The sequence below is a fragment of the Lactuca serriola genome, chromosome 3 (assembly GCF_051521515.1).
Source record: "Lactuca serriola cultivar US96UC23 chromosome 3, Lser_US96UC23_V15, whole genome shotgun sequence".
Classification (NCBI taxonomy): Eukaryota; Viridiplantae; Streptophyta; class Magnoliopsida; order Asterales; family Asteraceae; genus Lactuca; species Lactuca serriola.
In genome coordinates this window covers 96933320-96952448 of record NC_136410.1, presented here as the reverse complement: position 1 = coordinate 96952448, position 19129 = coordinate 96933320, and the positions used below count along the sequence as shown (strand labels likewise).

Sequence of the window (19129 nt, the reverse complement as noted above, 5' to 3'; positions counted from 1 at the left end):
TGGTTGGACCTAAACATAAACTCTTTATTAGATTTGGTAAATTTTTACTTGTTTTTAGTTGTTTAGTTAATCACTTGCTAGGTGGTGTGTTTAAGTTTCTAGTCTTGTAAAACTAGAGAAAAACCCTTTACTTTTATTACTTGTTTAGTTAAAATTAGTTATTAGTTTAATTTCCGTTCCCTGAGTTCGACACCCTACTTATCCAACTATACCACTAAAAGACAGGTTCACTGCATTTGTGTGCTAAATTTATATTTAAAAAGTAGGAATAAAACCAGTACATTTTACACACATCAAGTTTTTGGCGCCATTGCTGGGGAACGGTTCAAAAATTAAATCTAATTCCTAATTTTATCGATCCTTTGTGTGAGTCTTTCTAGCCCAAAGCTAATTTTTTTTAGTAATTCAGTAAGTAGGTTAGGTTTTAGAATTTATTAGTTTTTAGAAGTTTTATTGAGTTTTAATTTTTTTTTGAGTTTAGACAGGGTACTCGCCGAGTGCACTCGACCCTACTCGGCGAGTACCCTGCTATTTGACAATTTGACTTTTATTTTCGTTCAGTTTCATTTTTTGTTCTTTTTACGTGTTTTTCTTGTTTTATTGTCGGATCCGCGTTGAGAAAGAACAAAGGCAAAGACGTTGAAAGCTCGAATACACCTAAGAAGTCGCCTTTGTCTAGCTTGAAGACTATTTTTGGGAAGAAGAACTGCAGCAAATTAGGAGCATCCAACGCCTCTTTAGCAAGCAAAGACTCGATCAAAGAAGACACCGAGTACGAAACCGAAGAAGAAGAAGAACCTACATTCGGGCACGACTCCGATTCCGGCGACGAATTAGCTGTTACCATGGCTAACATCGATGAAGTCCCCATGGGGGAATGGAAGAAGAAGATACGCGACGACACTGGCACGGGACTTGTGCAACCCGTAATTCCCGCAACTGCTACTTTTGAGCTTAAGGGTCACATCCTTGCTCAACTTAAAGAGATCCCCTTCACCGGAAAAGACCACGAAGGTGCTTACAAACACTTGGATGAAGTTAATGATATAGCTGATTATTTCAATGTTCCAACGTGCCTCGGGAGACTCAGCTACTTCGCATGCTTCCGGTTACATTGAAGGGTACTACAATGGATTGGCTCAAGTCACTTCCCCCTGGATCCATCACTACATGGGCCTAGATGAAAGAGGAGTTCATTGATGAATTCTGCCCACCATCCAAGATATCTAAGCTAAAGAAAGCCATAGCCAACTTTGAACAACAAGTTGGAGAGTCACTATATGAAGCTTGGGAGAGGTACAAGAGCTTACTAAGGAATTGCCCACATCATGACCTTAATAGTCAACAAGAAATCTCCATTTTTTATGATGGAGTATATGTTACAAGGCAATTACTTGACTCGCAAGGTCCACTCACGAAGAAAGCACCCCAGTGATAAAGCAACTAATTGAAGAATTCTCTAAGCACTTTAGAGAACACCACAATCCAAGAAATGATGTGACAAGGGGGTCCGCCTATGCAGCTTCAAAAGATTTGTCAGCAGTCATGGCTTTGTTGAAAACCATGGATAGGAGGATGGACAAAATGGATCAAATGATACATGCTATTCGGGTGGGTTGTGAGAACTACAATGGGCCTCATCTTACTAGAGATTGTGACTTGGATGAAAATGGCAATAAGAAGGTGCAAGTGTGCTACTCAAGTGGTGACCGATATGATGAAGATTGGCGAAAACCAAAGAAAGAGTGGCTCCCTTATGATGAGTACAAGAAAGCTAAGGAGGAGAAGTATAAACAAAAAGGACAAGGTTTTTACCAAAAGGAGGAGCCGACACAAGAAAGAAAACCAAGTTTGGAGGAGATGCTTACCAAGTTTGTAGCTGCTTCAGAAAAAAGACATAATGATCATGATGCTACAATCCAAGAAACAAGAACAATGCTTAGAAACCAACAAGCATCTATCCACAACATTAAGACATAGCTGGGGCAACTTGCTCAACAAATTAATCATAGATCACCGGGAGAACTTCCTAGTAAAACCGAAAACAACCCACGAGGCACGCACATAAATATAGTGACAACAAGAAGTGGGAAGATAATTACTCCTCTGGCCCCTATTCAGACTGAAGAGCCCAAGGAGTTGCAAAAGGAGAATGCAGAAAAACAAGGCCAAAATCAAAATCTGCATGATATAGACTCTACTCGCCGAGTCCAAAATATGGACTCGACGAGTCCATTGCCTAATCCGAAAAGTCAGATTCCTGAAAATCCCTTTCAGCCTCCAATGCCATATCCAACCCGAGCTAAGCAAGAAAAGAAGGAAGAGGAATACCAGAAGTTTCTAGACCATATAAAAGCTCTTCAAATCAACATACCAATCATTGAAGCAGTTGTACAAATGCCAAACTATGCCAAATTCCTCAAGGATCTTCTAACCAACAGAAGGAAGATGGAGGAAGTAAAAAAAAAGTAGTTCTTAATGAGAACTGCTCAGCTGCCATGTTAAACAAACTACCAAAGAAGAAGGGTGACCCGGGAAGCTTGACTTTGCCTTGCCAATTTGGGAATTTAGCCACCATTCATGCTTTGGCTGATTCGGGAGCTAGTGTGAACCTCATGCCTTATTCATTTTTCAAGAAATTGGATCTCCTGGAACCAAGGCCAATTCGAATGGCAATCCACTTAGCAAATAAAACAGTCACATTTCCAAGAGGAATATGTGAAGATTTATTGGTCAAGGTGGACAAGTTCATGTTTCCCGTAGACTTTATAATTCTAGACATGGAAGCGGATCCTCAAGTCCCGATCATCCTTGGAAGACCTTTCCTTAACACGGCAAGTGCTATAGTTGACATGAGAGACTCGAAACTTACTCTACGGGTGGGGGATGATTCAGTCACTTTCGGGGTTGATCAAGCTATGAAGCATGCGAGGAATAATGATGACACGACATTTTCAATTGACATGTTGGATGAATTGATGGAGGAATGGGATAATGAAGATCCAAACAAGTCCACCATCATCTTTGATGAAGAACTTGATGCTGAAAAAGACCTATTGGAAATTGAGAGACTGCTGGAAGAAGCTGATTATGAGGAATTAATGAGAACTTTGAGCAATCTACTCGCCGAGTAGACTCGATCTACTCGCCGATTCCAATTAAAGAAACCCGAGAAAGCGTGAATTCTGCAGAGAACTCGCCGAGTCCCTTACCTGTACTCGACGAGTACAACATGCAGAATGCAAAAACAGAGCTCAAAGCACTACCAGATCACTTGGAGTATGCCTTCCTTGAAGATGGTCATCAAAAATCAGTTATAATAGCTTCTGACCTCTCCAAATCTGAAAAAGAAGAATTAGTTCAAGTCTTGAAGAAGCAGAAGCGTGCCATTGCATGGAGCATTAGTGATATCAAAGGAATAAGTCCATCTTATTGCTCTCACAAGATCAACCTGGAGGAAGGAGAAAAGCCGTTTATGCAACACCAAAGAAGATTGAATCCAAACATGCAAGTGTTGGATTAATGTCTAAGTCCATAACTATATTTGGTATGTACTTAACCCGACCCGGCATGGTCCATTTGGGTTGCACTTCACCGACACAATTTATATGGATAATCTTTTGAGAATAGTATGTTTATGATTAATATTAATATATTATAAGTTCTAATATATTAATATGGAATCATATTATTTAATTAGTATTGATCAAGAATTAATTTATAATTAATTAAGTGATCAAAAGGAACTAATTAAATATGGACTCTTATATATATGGAATGGGCCAAGTTCATTTAGGTTGGGCTAAGCTTTCATGGATAGTCCATGGAGTGTTTAACCCATGGATCCTAGGAAATGAAAGGCCATGGGTATTAGGGTTTAACCCTAATCCTCCACACTATATAAAGATGTCCTTGGTTGGTGAAATTGGCACTAGTGTGTGGATACACTATGAGGGCTAGCCGACTTCACTAAGAGACAACCAAGTATTCATATTCTCTAAAGTCTTCCAAGGTGTCTTGATGATTTGTGATTCCACTTGAGGCTTCCACACTATTGGGGCTAAGCTCTTAAAGCTTGAAGACATCAAGCTACATCAAGATGTATGTATTCTAGGGGTGAGCATTTGGACCGGTGGACCGGACCGGACCGGTGAACCGGACCGGACCGTTTTTTTGGACACCCGGGCCGGTTCTCGGTTCTAAGATTTCTTGCCGGTCCGGTCCGGTTTTTTTCCCGGTCCGGTCCGGTTTTTTTCCCGGTCCGGTCCGGTTTTTACCGGGTTTAGAACCGGTTGGACATGATTAAGATTTTTGTGACGTTTTTTAAACGCACATAACTCATTCGTTTTAAGTCGGATTGACCTGCGGTTTTTTCCAACATTTAGTTTACAGTTTGTAGATGAATTTAGACTATAATTTTGTTTATTTTGGTATTATATTCACCGTGTTACAATCCTTCAAAGTAGAGCTATCAAAGCTGAAAAAATTCAGCTTTTCAGCAACATTTTGTAAGCTGTGACGGTTTTTAAACACCCATAACTCATTCGTTTTAAGTCGGAATGACCTCCGATTTTTTCCAACATTTAGTTTACAGTTTGTAGATGAGTTTAGACTATAATTTTGTTTATTTTGGTATTATATTCACTGAGCTACAATCCTTTAAAGTAGAGCTATCAAAGTTGAAAAAATTCAGCTTTTTAGCAAGATTTTATAATCTGTGACGTTTTTTAAACACTCATAACTCATTCGTTTTAAGTCGGATTGACCTACGGTTTTTTCCAACATTTAGTTTACAATTTGTAGATGAATTTAGACTATAATTTTGTTTATTTTGGTATTATATTCATTGAGTTACAATCCTTCAAAGTAGAGCTATCAAAGCTGAAATATTTCAGCTTTTTAGTATTATTTTATACTATAATTCCGAGTCCGCGTTTAACACTTGTGGTAGAGTTGTAAGTGAGTATCAAACTAGTTTATCAACATTGATAGTTGAAGCTTTGTTATGCACCCATGATTGGGTGATAAAGTTTACAAATCCGATAGTTGACAACGTTGGTGACATCTTGAACGATGATGATATAGCTTTGGATAAAAAAAATTACAATATTTATTCTTTTTTTATACAATTATTACTTTTTATTAAATACTAACAACATTTTCATTTGTGTTTATTTAGAGATTGCACAAGCTTTAAATATGTTACATATTGATTTTAAAGTTTAAACTATGATTTTTGTTGTTACGGTAATACTTTTGTATGTTTGTCTTAAAATTGTTTAACTTTTGTTGGTGAACTTGATTTATATGTTAGTTGCTTTTATTTGGAAAATTAATTTTTGCAAATTGCAAGTTATAATATTATACATCAATGTAGATTAGTTAGGCATGAAACGGAAACATATTAATTTTGCAAGTTATAATATTATACATCAATGTAGATTACTTATTATACTCTATGCAATTAAAGTTGTACCGGTCCAAACGGGTCCAAAAACCGGAAAACCCGGACCTGGACCCGGACACGGACACGGACACGGACACGACTCATCCGGTCCGGTCCATGGTCAACAAAATTCTCCATAACCGGTCCGGTCCAAGAGCCGGTCCGGGCCGGTCCAAATGCTCACCCCTATGTATTCTATCTTGTTACATTCATAGTTTTTGTATGCTAGATTAGGATAATACCTTGGATGTTCTTATTTGCATGTATAATAGAGAAAACATAGATCCAAGGTATTTAGGGTTGCATGTACACTTAGGAAGTGTTAGAATGCTCAAAACCCAACAGCAAGAAGTGGTCAAGAAGGAAGTAGTCAAACTCTTAGATGCGGGGATCATTTATTCTATTTCTGACAGTCTGTGGGTGAGTCCTGTCCAAGTGGTGTCCAAGAAAGGAGGGATGAAGGTCATAACCAACGAGAAGAACGAGCTTATTCCGACCCGCACAGTAACCGGTTGGCGAGTGTGCATCGATTATCGAAAGCTAAACGATGCCACTCGTAAAGACCATTTTCCTTTACCTTTTATTGATCAAATGCTTGAAAGATTGTCGGGCCATAGCTATTATTGTTTCTTAGACGGATTTTCGGGTTACTTCCAAATACCCATAGACCCAATGGACCAGGAAAATACCACTTTCACTTGCCCAAGTGGAACTTTTGACTATAGTTGCATACCCTTTGGGTTATGCAATGCACCTGCGACATTTCAAAGGTGCATGACGGCCATATTCCGCTACATGGTGGAAAAATTCATGGAAGTATTTATGGACGATTTTTCTGTTTTTGGATCTTCCTTCCATGATTGTCTCGCTAACCTTGATTTAATGCTTGCAAGGTGTGAAAAAACTGACTTAGTCCTGAATTGGGAAAAATGTCACTTTATGGTTAAAGAGGGTATAGTTTTAGGCCACAAAGTTTCCAAATCAGGAATTGAGGTGGATCGGGCAAAAATAGATACAATTGTCAAATTACCTCCACCAACTAATGTGAAGGGCATTAGAAGTTTTCTAGGTCACGTGGGTTTTTACCGGCGTTTCATAAAAGATTTTTCTAAAATACCTAGACCTCTAACACAATTGCTTTTAAAAGATGCACCATTTAATTTTAATAAAGAGTGTTTAGAGGCTTTTGAATTTTTGAAAGATAAATTAACTAATGCCCCGATCATTATTGCCCCGAATTGGAATTTACCATTTGAAATAATGTGTGATGCTAGTGACTTTGCATTAGGAGCTGTCATTGGTCAAAGGGTTGATAAGCACTTTCGACCCATTTATTATGCAAGTAAAACTTTAAATCAGGCCCAAGAAAATTACACCAAAACCGAAAAAGAATTACTAGCTGTGGTGTATGCCTTTGACAAATTCCGCCATTATCTAGTTTTATCTAAAACCACTGTTTTTACTGACCACTCTGCCATCAAGTATTTGTTTGCCAAGCCAAGATTGATACGTTGGGTTCTACTTCTACAAGAATTTGACATCGAGATACGCGATAAGAAAGGAATGGAGAATGTAGCAGCCGACCACTTATCAAGGCTAGAAAACCCGCAATTGGAAGCATTGGTGGAAGATAAAGTTGGAGATGACTTTCCGGACGAGTACATTATGGTGACCACGGGGGAAGAGCCATGGTTTGCGGACATAGCTAATTACTTAGCTAGCAAGTACATCTCAAAAGATCTTACCCGCCAACAAAAGAAGAAATTCCTTTCAGAAATAAAATACTACTATTGGGATTAGCCATATCTTTTCCGAAGTTGCGCGGATGGAATCATACGGAGATGTGTATTCGGAAATGAAAGTCTACAAATTTTGGAGCATTGTCATAGTGGGCCCACTGGTGGACATCATGGATCACACTACACTGCTAAGAAGATATTTGATATTGGGTTTTATTGGCCCACAATTTTTAAAGACACTGCCCAATATGTCAAAGAGTGTGATGCAGGCCAAAGAGCGGGAAACATTTCATCCCGAAACGAAATGCCACAACATAGTATTCAAGTGTGCGAAGTATTTGACGTATGGGGGATCAATTTCATGGGACCATTTCCAATGTGAAAAGGCAACAAATATATATTGGTGGCGGTGGATTATGTATCCAAGTGGGCGGAGGCACAAGCTTTACCAACTAATGATGCTCGGGTGGTGGTGCGTTTTTTGAAGAAGTTATTTTCAATATTTGGAGTTCCTAAAGCCCTTATAAGTGACCGAGGCACTCACTTTGCCAATAATCAATTAGAAAAGGTGTTAAGGAAATATGGGGTAACCCATAAATTCTCTACATCTTACCATCCACAAACTAGTGGGCAAACTGAAGTAACAAATAGAGCCTTAAAAAGAATTTTGGAGAGATCGGTGGGGAGCAATCGGAAGGAATGGTCGGATAAGTTAGATGATGGACTTTGGGCCTTCCGAACAACTTTCAAAACACCTATTGGTACTACACCATATAGGCTAGTTTATGGAAAGCAATGACATTTACCGGTGGAAATAGAGCATAAAACTTTTTGGGCTTTAAAAATGTGCAACTTTGATATAGCTGAACTTAACAACAACCAGTTGATGCAAATGAATGCTCTTCAGGAACTAAGAAATGAGGCTTATACTAGCTCCTTGATTTATAAAGAGAAAACCAAGAGTTGGCATGATAAGAGGATCAAGGGTAGTAAAGATTTTCATGAAGGGCAAAAAGTGTTGCTCTTTAATTCAAGGCTTAAACTTTTTCCGGGCAAACTAAAGTCAAGATGGGATGGTCCATTTCTAGTGAAGAAGGTGTTTCCACATGAAGCTATCGACTTATTATCAAGAGATGGTACTCCTTTCAAAGTTAATGGACATAGAGTAAAATAAATACGAAGAAGGAATCCCGAGAAATAAAGATATAGAAAGAAGGGCTGCTGCTGGAGGGCATGGCAGAAACATAGAACGGAAGGAGTCCAGCTAATGACTCCTTAAAAAGAAGCGCTTCCGGGAGGCAACCCGAGTCTAGAGTTTGCATTTATTTTCCCTTTGTTTTCTTTTTCATTTTTAGGATCTGTTTTCTTTTCATTCTTCTTCTGAAATTCTGCTTAAAATGATTGCTTGAGGGCAAGAAATGTTGTAAGTGTGGGGTGGTGGTTTAAAAATCGAGTTTTTTTCAAACTGAATGTTCTACTCGTTGAGTTTATATGTACTACTCGGTGAGTACGTTTTTGAAATCCCCAATAAATCGCAAATACGCATTTCTACTCGGCGAGTACAACCATTTACACGGGTTTTATTACAATTTGTAAATAAGGGTGTCTTTTAATCACTTTCACCAAACCATTCATACTCACCGAGCACTCTCTTCCTCTCAAGCCATTTCTCTAATTTTTTTGTTGAATCTCCATCCACAAAGCAAAAAGGTATGATTTTTCCTCTGTATTCTTGTTAAATATCACAACTTTATCAATTCTTGGTTCTTATTTTGATCTGGATTTGGGGGTTTTCTTCAATTCTAGGGTTTCGATTTTATCATGAATTAGGCAGCTTTAGACAAAATTTCTTATGGATTTGTGAACAGCAAACCCCTTTGCAAAATTAGGTGTTTTAATTGACCTAATATGGTCCAATTGAAACCTATTCCCAAAGTTCATCCTACTCGCCGAGTAGGTCATGAACTTGGCGAGTAGATGCCAAGACAAACCTGTTTTGGTTAACTTTAATTGTTGGGTTTTGTTTGTTGTTGTTTTCTTAATGTTATTCTGCAGCAATTATGTCTAGAAGAGGGCAGACTTCAAGGGGAGGAGGTCAAGGAGATATTCCATGGCTTACTTTTCAACAAATAACTTCAAGATCTTCACAAGCTCGTGCTAAGAACAGATTGGAGGCTCTCAAGCAGAAAGAAATTCACCTTCCCAATGCAATTAATTGGGATTGTTTGGGAAAAATTGGTTTGGAAGAAGAATTGACACCTTATTTAATGAAATCTTGTGATATGGGGGAATCTACAATAATTTGTGATGGATGGTTGCAGTTATTCGAGATTCAAGAACTGGTTTTTGCAGAGCTATGTTGGGAATTTTTTGCTACCATCTCATTCCGGGGTGGTAGTGAATATTATAACCCGAATGTCATTTCTTTTTCACTTCGAGGGGAGCTGCGACAATGTAGTATTGCAGAACTTGCTTGGAGGAAAGGCATTTATGAGCAAAATGTCATAATGACAGAGGATTTTCAGACCTTCTTGGAGCAATGCCAGAAAGATCGTCCCGAATAAGTTGTTGCCTCCACCTGGTGGAATACCATAGCAAATCGGGTGTATATTCCATCTTCTGCACAAGAAGGCCACATTCGCTCCCCCATCCATCGTGTCATTCACTGCCTCATTGCCAACACCATCAATATGAGGAAGGATGATGACAAAGTTGTTGGAATAGTGTCTAAGGCTGCAACTATATTAGGCAAGTATTTGACCCAATTGTGCATGGTCCTTTTAGGTTGCCTTCACCACAGCAACTTGATATGATGATTTATTATGAGAGAATAGATATTATTAATATATTATGAGAATAATATAAGGAATAATAATATTGTTATTTGATAAATATAAGTCATAGATTAATTAGTATTAATTTGGTGACTTAAAGATATTAATTAAATAAGAGGGTATAAACTGTCAATTGTTTGATAGTTACACTTTGGGCTGTAAATCCTTCTTGGATAGAGGATGGACGAATTCTAGGGCTTGGGATAGCCTCAAAATCGTCCAAGGCTTATCTTAGGTAAGGATTTGGATTGCTTTAAGGAAAGATTATCCAACTAGGGTTTAAGGGTGAAACCCTAGGAGCCTTACAAGTATAAATAGACCCCTAGGGCAAGGGAAATCGGCACCTCTGCTAAAGCAAAGAAACCCTGGCTGATTTCTAGTCCCTCTCCTCTCTCTCTCAAATCATCCTCTTTGCTAGTTGGTGTTTGTAAGCCATTAGTGGAGTGACAATTGTGACTCTAGAGCTCCAAGACAACAAGATCAAACAAGAGATTCAAAGGTAAACTTCTAGATCTGATTTTGTATTGTTCTTATACCTAGTTAGTCATTAGAAGTCTTGGATTCAAAGCATGTTTAATTAGAAAACCTAGATCCAAGCATTAGGGTTTTGCATGCGCACATAGAAAAGTTCTTATGGTGAAATCCCAACAGTGGTATCGGAGCCGAGATTGGTTTCTATTAAATTGATGCTTGATTGTTTGTTTCTTACTTGCAAAATTTGAATTTTGTGTTTCTGTGTCATCATGAACTCGACGAGTCCCATGGTGGACTCGACGAGTTGGCCTGACTCGACGAGTTCAAGGGTCAGGAAGAGCAAAAATCGGGATTTTTTGATATTTATCTTATGGAAACTTGCCTTTATCATATTAGATCAACTCTAATCCGATTTTTTGATATATATGACTATAATCTTGATCTAATTAAAAATATTTATCAATTAATAAAATATTTAATTTCCTTATGTGATAATTAATTATTTATTTTGATTAAATTGGTAATTATGTTGCAAGAAATCTTAAATAAATCAAATATGGATAATTATGGAATTAATTGTTAATTAAAATTATTTTTTATTTGATCCTCCATGTTTTAAATTTTTAAAACTTGTCCTCAAGTTCTGAAATTTATGTTTTGTGATTAAAAGTTTTAATTTAGAAAATTTAAATTTCAAACCCTAGAATTTTACAAGTTTAAAATACAACCCTATACTAATATAATATTACAAGATTAATATATATATATATATATATATATATATATATATATATATATATATATATGTGTGTGTGTATGTATAACTAAAATGCTAGTCTTATCGTTAGTAGGCCTCATTCACGAAGCCGATCTATAAGGTGGGTATAAGGTTACGGCCTATAAAATGGCGCTTAATGGGTGTACACTCACACCCACCGCTTGCTTGATCGGTGGAGGGTCGCCGAACAGGTAGGATAGGGCAACCTCATCCTCTCATTAAAAGTATAATATGAAATACAAAGTAACTACATGTTTTATAAAATTTCCCAATCTTAGTTACTTTAGGAAAAGTGAATTGATGCAATCCCATGAAATTACACTTTGCACCCTTGCTAAGAAGTTCGTGGAGCGTGTGTGGTTTACCGGCACACTAATTGGTTCTAAGCAAAGGTGGCAAAGGGTGATTCATTATTTATCAAAGTTCGATGGACTGTGTGTGGTTTACCGGCACATCAAATAGATGATCGTTACAATGAAGACACCATGTGAATTTGCATGGTAATTCACACCCGCTTTGTGATCCTCGGTATCCCAGTCACAAACAAGAGGGGCATATCGAGATTTAAACATGCCATTGAAATGTTTCAATGAATCTCATCTAAAGCTAGGAATTCTCAAATTCATTTAGAACCTAAAGTTAGGTTTTGTGGTGGAGAATTAGTGAATCGTCATTCACTTACCTTCATATTATTTGCATGTTGGATTACGGCATCCCTTTTCTAATATGTAAATATTGTTGTTGGATCCTAGCCCTAATTTTTCTTATTGGGTGACAATTAGGGATTCATATTCTAATCTATCTTTGTCCTTTCTATTTGTAGATGTCGAACGCAAACAACGCTGCTGCTAGTTCTTTCACATTGATGAGCCTTTGTCAAAAGGTCACTTTCGATGGGACGAACTTTAGCGAATGGATAAGATACATTCGCACCATTGCTCGCTATGAGGATAAGGAGTATGTCCTCAATGAGAAGCTCGAGAAAATTAACCCTAAAATCGCTACTCCGGCGGAAATGACCGCTTTTGAAACTCATGAGCGCGATGCAACGAAGGATGAGAGTACCTAAGTCTTGAATTCCACGATTATCTCAAGGAGTGCGGAATAGTTTCACAATTGACGCCACCTAGGACACCACAATTGAATGGTGTGGCAGAAAGGCGTAATCGAACCTTATTGGATATGGTTCACTCTATGATGAGTCATGCTTCACTACCTATCTCTTTTTGGGGGTATGCCTTAGAGACTGCCGCTCATATCCTTAACCAAGTCCCTACTAAGAAGGTTGCCAAAACATCTCACGAGATGTGGACAGGGAAAGCTCCCTCGTTAGTACATATCAAGGTTTGGGGTTGCGAGGCTTTCGTAAGACGAGATACTCACGACAAGCTCGAACCTGGTAGTGAGCGATGTATTTTCATCGGCTACCCGCAGAAATCCTTTGGATATCTCTTCTACAGACCGAAGGACAATGTTGTCTTTGTTGCGAGGAGAGGAGTTTTCCAAGAACGAGAACTCATAGGCCAAGGAGACAGTGGGAGGCAAATTGAGCTTGAAGAGATTCAAGAGTCGATAGATGAAGGAACCTCTACCGCTGGCACTCAACCCGAGGAGGAAACTCCGGTTGAACCAATTGATGAGTCCTTACCTCTTAGACGTTCCAAAAGAGTTAGAGTTCAACCCCAGTTTTATGGTTTTCATATTACTACCGAAGGGGACACGTATATTAGTGATGGTACACTAATAAACCTAGATGAATCTAATAGCTATAAGGAAGCCATGTCAGGCCCGGAGTCTGCGAAATGGAAAGAGGCAATGGATAGCGAGATCCAATCCATGTATGATAACCAAGTTTGGAATTTGGTTGATAATGTGCCCGGACGTAAGACTGTTGGGTGCAAATGGATCTTCAAGAAGAAGACCGACGTGGATGGAAACGTACACACATATAAAGTGCGATTGGTTGCGAAGGGCTTTACTCAAACTCCCGGAGTTGACTATGACGAGACCTTCTCACCAGTTGCGAAGATAAAATCTATTAGAGTGATGCTAGCGATTGCCGCATTTCATGATTATGAGAATTGGAAAATGGATGTCAAGACCGCTTTCCTTAACGGGAAGTTGGCTAAGGCTGTTTACATGGCTCGGCCAGAGGGGTTTGTCGATCTGAAGCATCCGAATAGAGTGTGTAAGCTTGAGAAGTCCATTTATGGACTTAAGCAAGCGTCTCGCAGATGGAATCTTCGCTTCGATGAGAAAGTCAAAGAGTTTGGATTTGTATGAAGCGAAGATGAATCGTGTGTATATGTCAAAGCCAGTAAGAGTATAGTAAGCTTCCTCGTTCTATATGTCGATGACATATTACTCATAGGAAATGACGTCTCGACTCTGCAGGAAGTTAAGTCCTGGCTCGGGAAGTGCTTCGCTATGAAGGACCTCGGAGAGGCTTCTTACATTTTGGGAATAAGGATAGTGAGAGAAACAAGTAAGAGACTAATAGGACTTAGTCAGAACACTTACTTAGAGAAGGTACTAAAACGTTTTAGTATGGAAAACTCGAAGAAGGGAGAATTACCGATACAAAGTAATGCCAAGTTGAGTAAGACTCAAAGTCCGAGTACCGAAGCTGAAACAACAGAAATGAGCCGAGTACCATACGCTTCCGCAGTTGGCTCAATCATGTACGCTATGACTTGTACTCGCCCTGATGTAGCCTTTGCTTTAAGCATGGTTAGTAGATATCAAGGGAACCCTGGAAAAGCCCATTGGATTACAGTGAAGAATATCCTTAAGTACCTTCGGAGGAAAAAGGAATGGTTTTTAGTCCTCGGGGGGAGTGATGACTTACAGGTACGAGGGTATAGTGACGCCAGCTTTCAGACCGACAGGGACAACTACCGTTCGCAGTCGGGCTGCGTCTTTACCCTGAATGGAGGAGCAGTGACTTGGAAAAGTTCCAAGTAGGAAACCGTAGCTGATTCAACGTGTGAATCAGAGTACATTGCAGCGAGCAAAGCGTCGAAGGAGGCAATATGGTTGAAGAACTTCATCGATGATCTTGGAGTTGTACCTGTTGGGTTATGTGCATTCTAACACTTCCTAAGTGTACATGCAACCCTAAATACCTTGGATCTATGTTTTCTCTATTATACATGCAAATAAGAACATCCAAGGTATTATCCTAATCTAGCATACAAAAACTATGAATGTAACAAGATAGAATACATACCTCTTGATGTAGCTTGATGTCTTCAAGCTTTAAGAGCTTAGCCCCAATAGTGTGGAAGCCTCAAGTGGAATCACAAATCACCAAGACACCTTGGAATACTTTAGAGAATATGATTACTTGGTTCTCTCTAGTGAAATTGGCTAGCCCTTCTTTAGTGTATCCACACTAGTGCCTATTTCACCAACCAAAGACATCTTTATATAGTATGGAGGATTAGGGTTAAACCCTAATACCCATGGCCTTTCATTTCCTAGGATCCATGGGTTAAACACTCCATGGACTATCCATGAAAGCTTAGCCCAACCTAAATGAACTTGGCCCATTCCATATATATAAGAGTCCATATTTAATTAGTTCCTTTTGATCACTTAATTAATTATAAATTAATTCTTGATCAATACTAATTAAATAATATGATTCCATATTAATATATTAGAACTTATAATATATTAATATTAATCATAAACATACTATTCTCAAAAGATTATCCATATAAATTGTGTCGGTGAAGTGCAACCCAAATGGACCATGTCGGGTCGGGTTAAGTACATACCAAATATAGTTATGGACTTAGACATTAATCCAACAGTACCTGCCATAAAGGAGCCCATAGAGATTTTCTGTGATAATGAAGGAGCAGTTGCCTTGACCAAGGAACCAAGGGATCATGGCAGATCTAGACATATCGACAGAAAATATCACGTTATTAGACATCGTGTAGAAGAAGAACAACTCGTAGTGAAGAGGATATCATCAGAAGATAACCCAGCAGATCCGCTTACGAAGGGACTGAGTAGGGTTAAGCACTTGCAACATGCTAGGAGTATTGGGCTGAAGGATGATATTAGCATAGATTAGATAGGATTAGAAACGTGTAATAGATAAATGTATTAACATTTGATGATTAAATAAAGGAGTTTTATTTATGAGTAATGTTACTGTCTTATGTTAATTGTTTAACTATTGTTTCACTTTGCATGTTTTGACTTCCAGAATAATTGAGTTTATTAAGAATAATTGAATTATTCAAATTGTCCACAATCGTTCATATGTTGGAAGTAGATATGAATGAAGATTATCGTGAATTGGTGCGTAGATTGTCTAAATGGTATTAGAAATAGCAAAAGATTGTTGCGACGTTCATGAGTGCTTATGAACTGGTTTTGAGCATTGGAACAAACCCGCGCTTGCTGGAATCACTTATGGAATATGATATAAAAAGGTGATCGCAAGACGATAATATCATATAGTCTTAAAACCTAGATATATGGTTTGTTATTTGTTAATTGATTGTACATTGATAATGCGAAAACGCATCAGTAACTCGGTGTTATAAAACGCATTGTTGTGTATAGTTGATTAATGAATAAGTAAATGCATATAAGTCGAAGTTTATCTGTAATTTTTATCCCAAGAGGGTAAAAGCGATATCTCGGCCGCTCGATGATTTGATTTGACTTATGTGTCGGGCCCTGTCAGAACTGAATTGATGTGTTCGATTAAGTTCTATGTCAAATAAATCAGAGATCGAGAAACCTAAATGCTTGACTAATCATTCCATAGAATTGTCAGCATGATATCTAACAGAGGACTGTATGATCCATTTTCTAAAGGACAAGATTGATTAGATCAGAGTTTGACAGCATCTTTGAGAGCTACGATTGCGAATCGGATTGTACTTGTGCATATAGTTACTAGACTTATCCAAGTGGGAGACTGTTGGAATAGTGTCTAAGGCTGCAACTATATTAGGCAAGTATTTGACCCGATTGTGCATGGTCCTTTTGGGTTGCCTTCACCATAGCAACTTGATAGGATGATTTATTATGAGAGAATAGATATTATTAATATATTATGAGAATAATATAAGGAATAATAATATTGTTATTTGATTAATATAAGTCATAGATTAATTAGTATTAATTTGGTGACTTAAAGATATTAATTAAATAAGAGGGTATAAACTGTCAATTGTTTGATAGTTACACTTTGGGCTGTAAATCCTTCTTGGATAGAGGATGGACGAATTCTAGTGCTTGGGATAGCCTCAAAATCGTCCAAGGCTTATCTTAGGTAAGGATTTGGATTGCTTTAAGGAAAGATTATCCAACTAGGGTTTATGGGTGAAACCCTAGGAGCCTTATAAGTATAAATAGACCCCTAGGGCAAGGGAAATCGACACCTCTGCTAAAGAAAAGAAACCCTGGCCGATTTCTAGTCCCTCTCCTCTCTCTCTCAAATCATCCTCTTTGCTAGTTGGTGTTTGTAAGCCATTAGAGGAGTGACAATTGTGACTCTAGAGCTACAAGACAACAAGATCAAACAAGAGATTCAAAGGTAAACTTCTAGATCTGATTTTGTATTGTTCTTATACCTAATTAGTCATTAGAAGTATTGGATTCAAAGGATGTTTAATTAGAAAATCTAGATCCAAGCATTAGGGTTTTGCATGCGCACATAGGAAAGTTCTTATGGTGAAAACCCAACAAAAGTCCCAACCCTTGACATTTTCTACCTCTAGAGCATCATCCCCCCAGACATCTTCTGCAACTTGCCCTATTGCTTAGCCAAATATCTTGCGGACGGAGCTGTAAAGGAAAAGATTACCTCCAAAATTAATGGAGGTATGTTTGTTACAAGAATCGCAAGATCATTTGGGATTCTGGATCTACAAGAGGCAAGGGCTTTAACCATCATTTCTCCTCATCTGTTTAACACTACATTATATCGGAGGGCGAGAATTGTGAAAAAATTTGGGGATTCATATGCAATTCCACATGAAGACGAGGTGGTTGCTCCCGAGGAGCCAGGACGAAGGGTTCGTCAAAGAAATGAACGGGCCCGAGAAGACCCACCGGTTATTCCGGTGGAAGATGAGAATGATGGGTGGAATCAAGTGGAATATAGGAGATATTTGGATGACATTGGGCGAGGTGTTAATTACAACAATGAGTCATTCGATTATCTCTTTCAACAAATGAACATTGCCCCAAGGCCCGAGCCCGAGTATCCTTACATCATGAATTGGGAGGAGAAGATGCATAGAAGAAACAATCAAGAAGGAGGAAGTGGCACAGAAGGGGCAAATATGGAAGAAGAAGATTGAATCTTGGTTTTATTTGGTTGTTTTTGTTTTTATGTTTTTATGGTGTTTGATGACGAACTTTGTTGAACTTGGATATTTTTATTTTTAGGACCATTGTTTGTTTGCTTTCACTTGTGGTTACATGTTTTTCAGGTTGGAAGATTAGGATGCATTTAGAAGTCTTATTGGTCAAGGTTCAAGTGAGGATTGATTTAGATGAGAATGCGAAATGTTCCAAGTGTGTTAGTGCTGAAGGAATTAGAAGAAGAATCACTAAATTATCCTGATTTAGCACCTCAGTCAAGAGTAAACAAGCATGGACTTTTCTTTTCAACTCAGAGCCTACTCGCCGAGTGCATCTAGGGTACTCGCCGAGTACGTGTACAATTACACGATTCACTACTAAATGCCAATCTACTCGCCGAGTTCACGCCTAACTCGTCGAGTCCATCAACATTTTATACTCCATAATTGTTTTGGGCACATTCACCATAGTCTTTATCCATATTTTTCATGAAGATTTATTACTGGAGGTTTCTAGGAGCTTTAGCCTAAATATTTGAGTCATTTACATGTTTACCATACACGACATGACACTCAAGATATGGATGAGTTGTTCCCATGTCTAAAGTCATTCAAAGTAGGAGCTTAATTGAAGAAAATCAGCTTCGCGACTGCTATCCCAGGAGAGTTTGTTCCAATTCTCTCTATATTTCATATTTTTATTTTTCATGCATAACATGCAATGGGGATATTGCATGAATTAAATTTGGGGTAGGGGTTGGTTACATTTTAGCAAATTTAGAATCCTAATTTAGGTCTATTTTAAATTAAAAATTATTGCATACCAAAAATCTTGCTTAGGACTTAACTTAGAAAATTTTGGTAAAAAGTAATTAGGATTCCATGTTAGAATTATGTTGATGATTGTATGAAGACCCAAATATTTAGTTGAGCCTATATACGTTCTAGTGCATTTGTGGCTTCCTTATTCCAGTGAAATCATGGGACAAAAACATGACCTTGCTTAGTCCGAAGGATGCAATATGTTTAGCATCATGTACCAGAAATGTATCTAGGAAGATTTTATTATTTAGCCAATAAAGGTTGAAGTTGAGCGCCCTTGCTTTAGCATGTAGGTTTTTGAAAGAGAAAAAAAAATATATGTGAGTTACATGTGAAAAAAAATTACAAGAAAAAGTTTGAAGAATCTTTGGAGCATCAAAGTCAAGGTATGAAGATCAAAATTCTGAAGATTCAAAAAATTGAAGATACCCAAAAATCAAAGGTCAAATTTTCAAAGAAGTAAGGATGCAAAAGAGCTCCATAGTGGTATCATAATTTGTAATTTCTAGATTATGTATGCTTGGGTTGCTCAACCAAAAATACCTTGAGGTTAGGAAGTTTTCTGCGGATGGATTCTGAGGGATGCATAAAATGAGCATTGTTCGGGATAAGTGGATGAATGTTTATGAGGATTGTAAGTATTTGGAATATTGGGGGGTTTTAGGGAAATTTTAGACACAAATGCACGCATTGCGGTT

General features: G+C 38.1%; 1 non-coding gene across 1 annotated transcript; it reads right to left on the bottom strand.

Moving 5' to 3' along the window:
* Window positions 1–1228: 1228 nt before the first annotated feature.
* On the bottom strand, window positions 1229–1335 carry LOC145096367 (small nucleolar RNA R71). The gene has a single exon (XR_013703775.1). It is a non-coding gene; the product is annotated as a small nucleolar RNA R71 (small nucleolar RNA).
* Between the last annotated feature and the right edge of the window lie 17794 nt (window positions 1336–19129).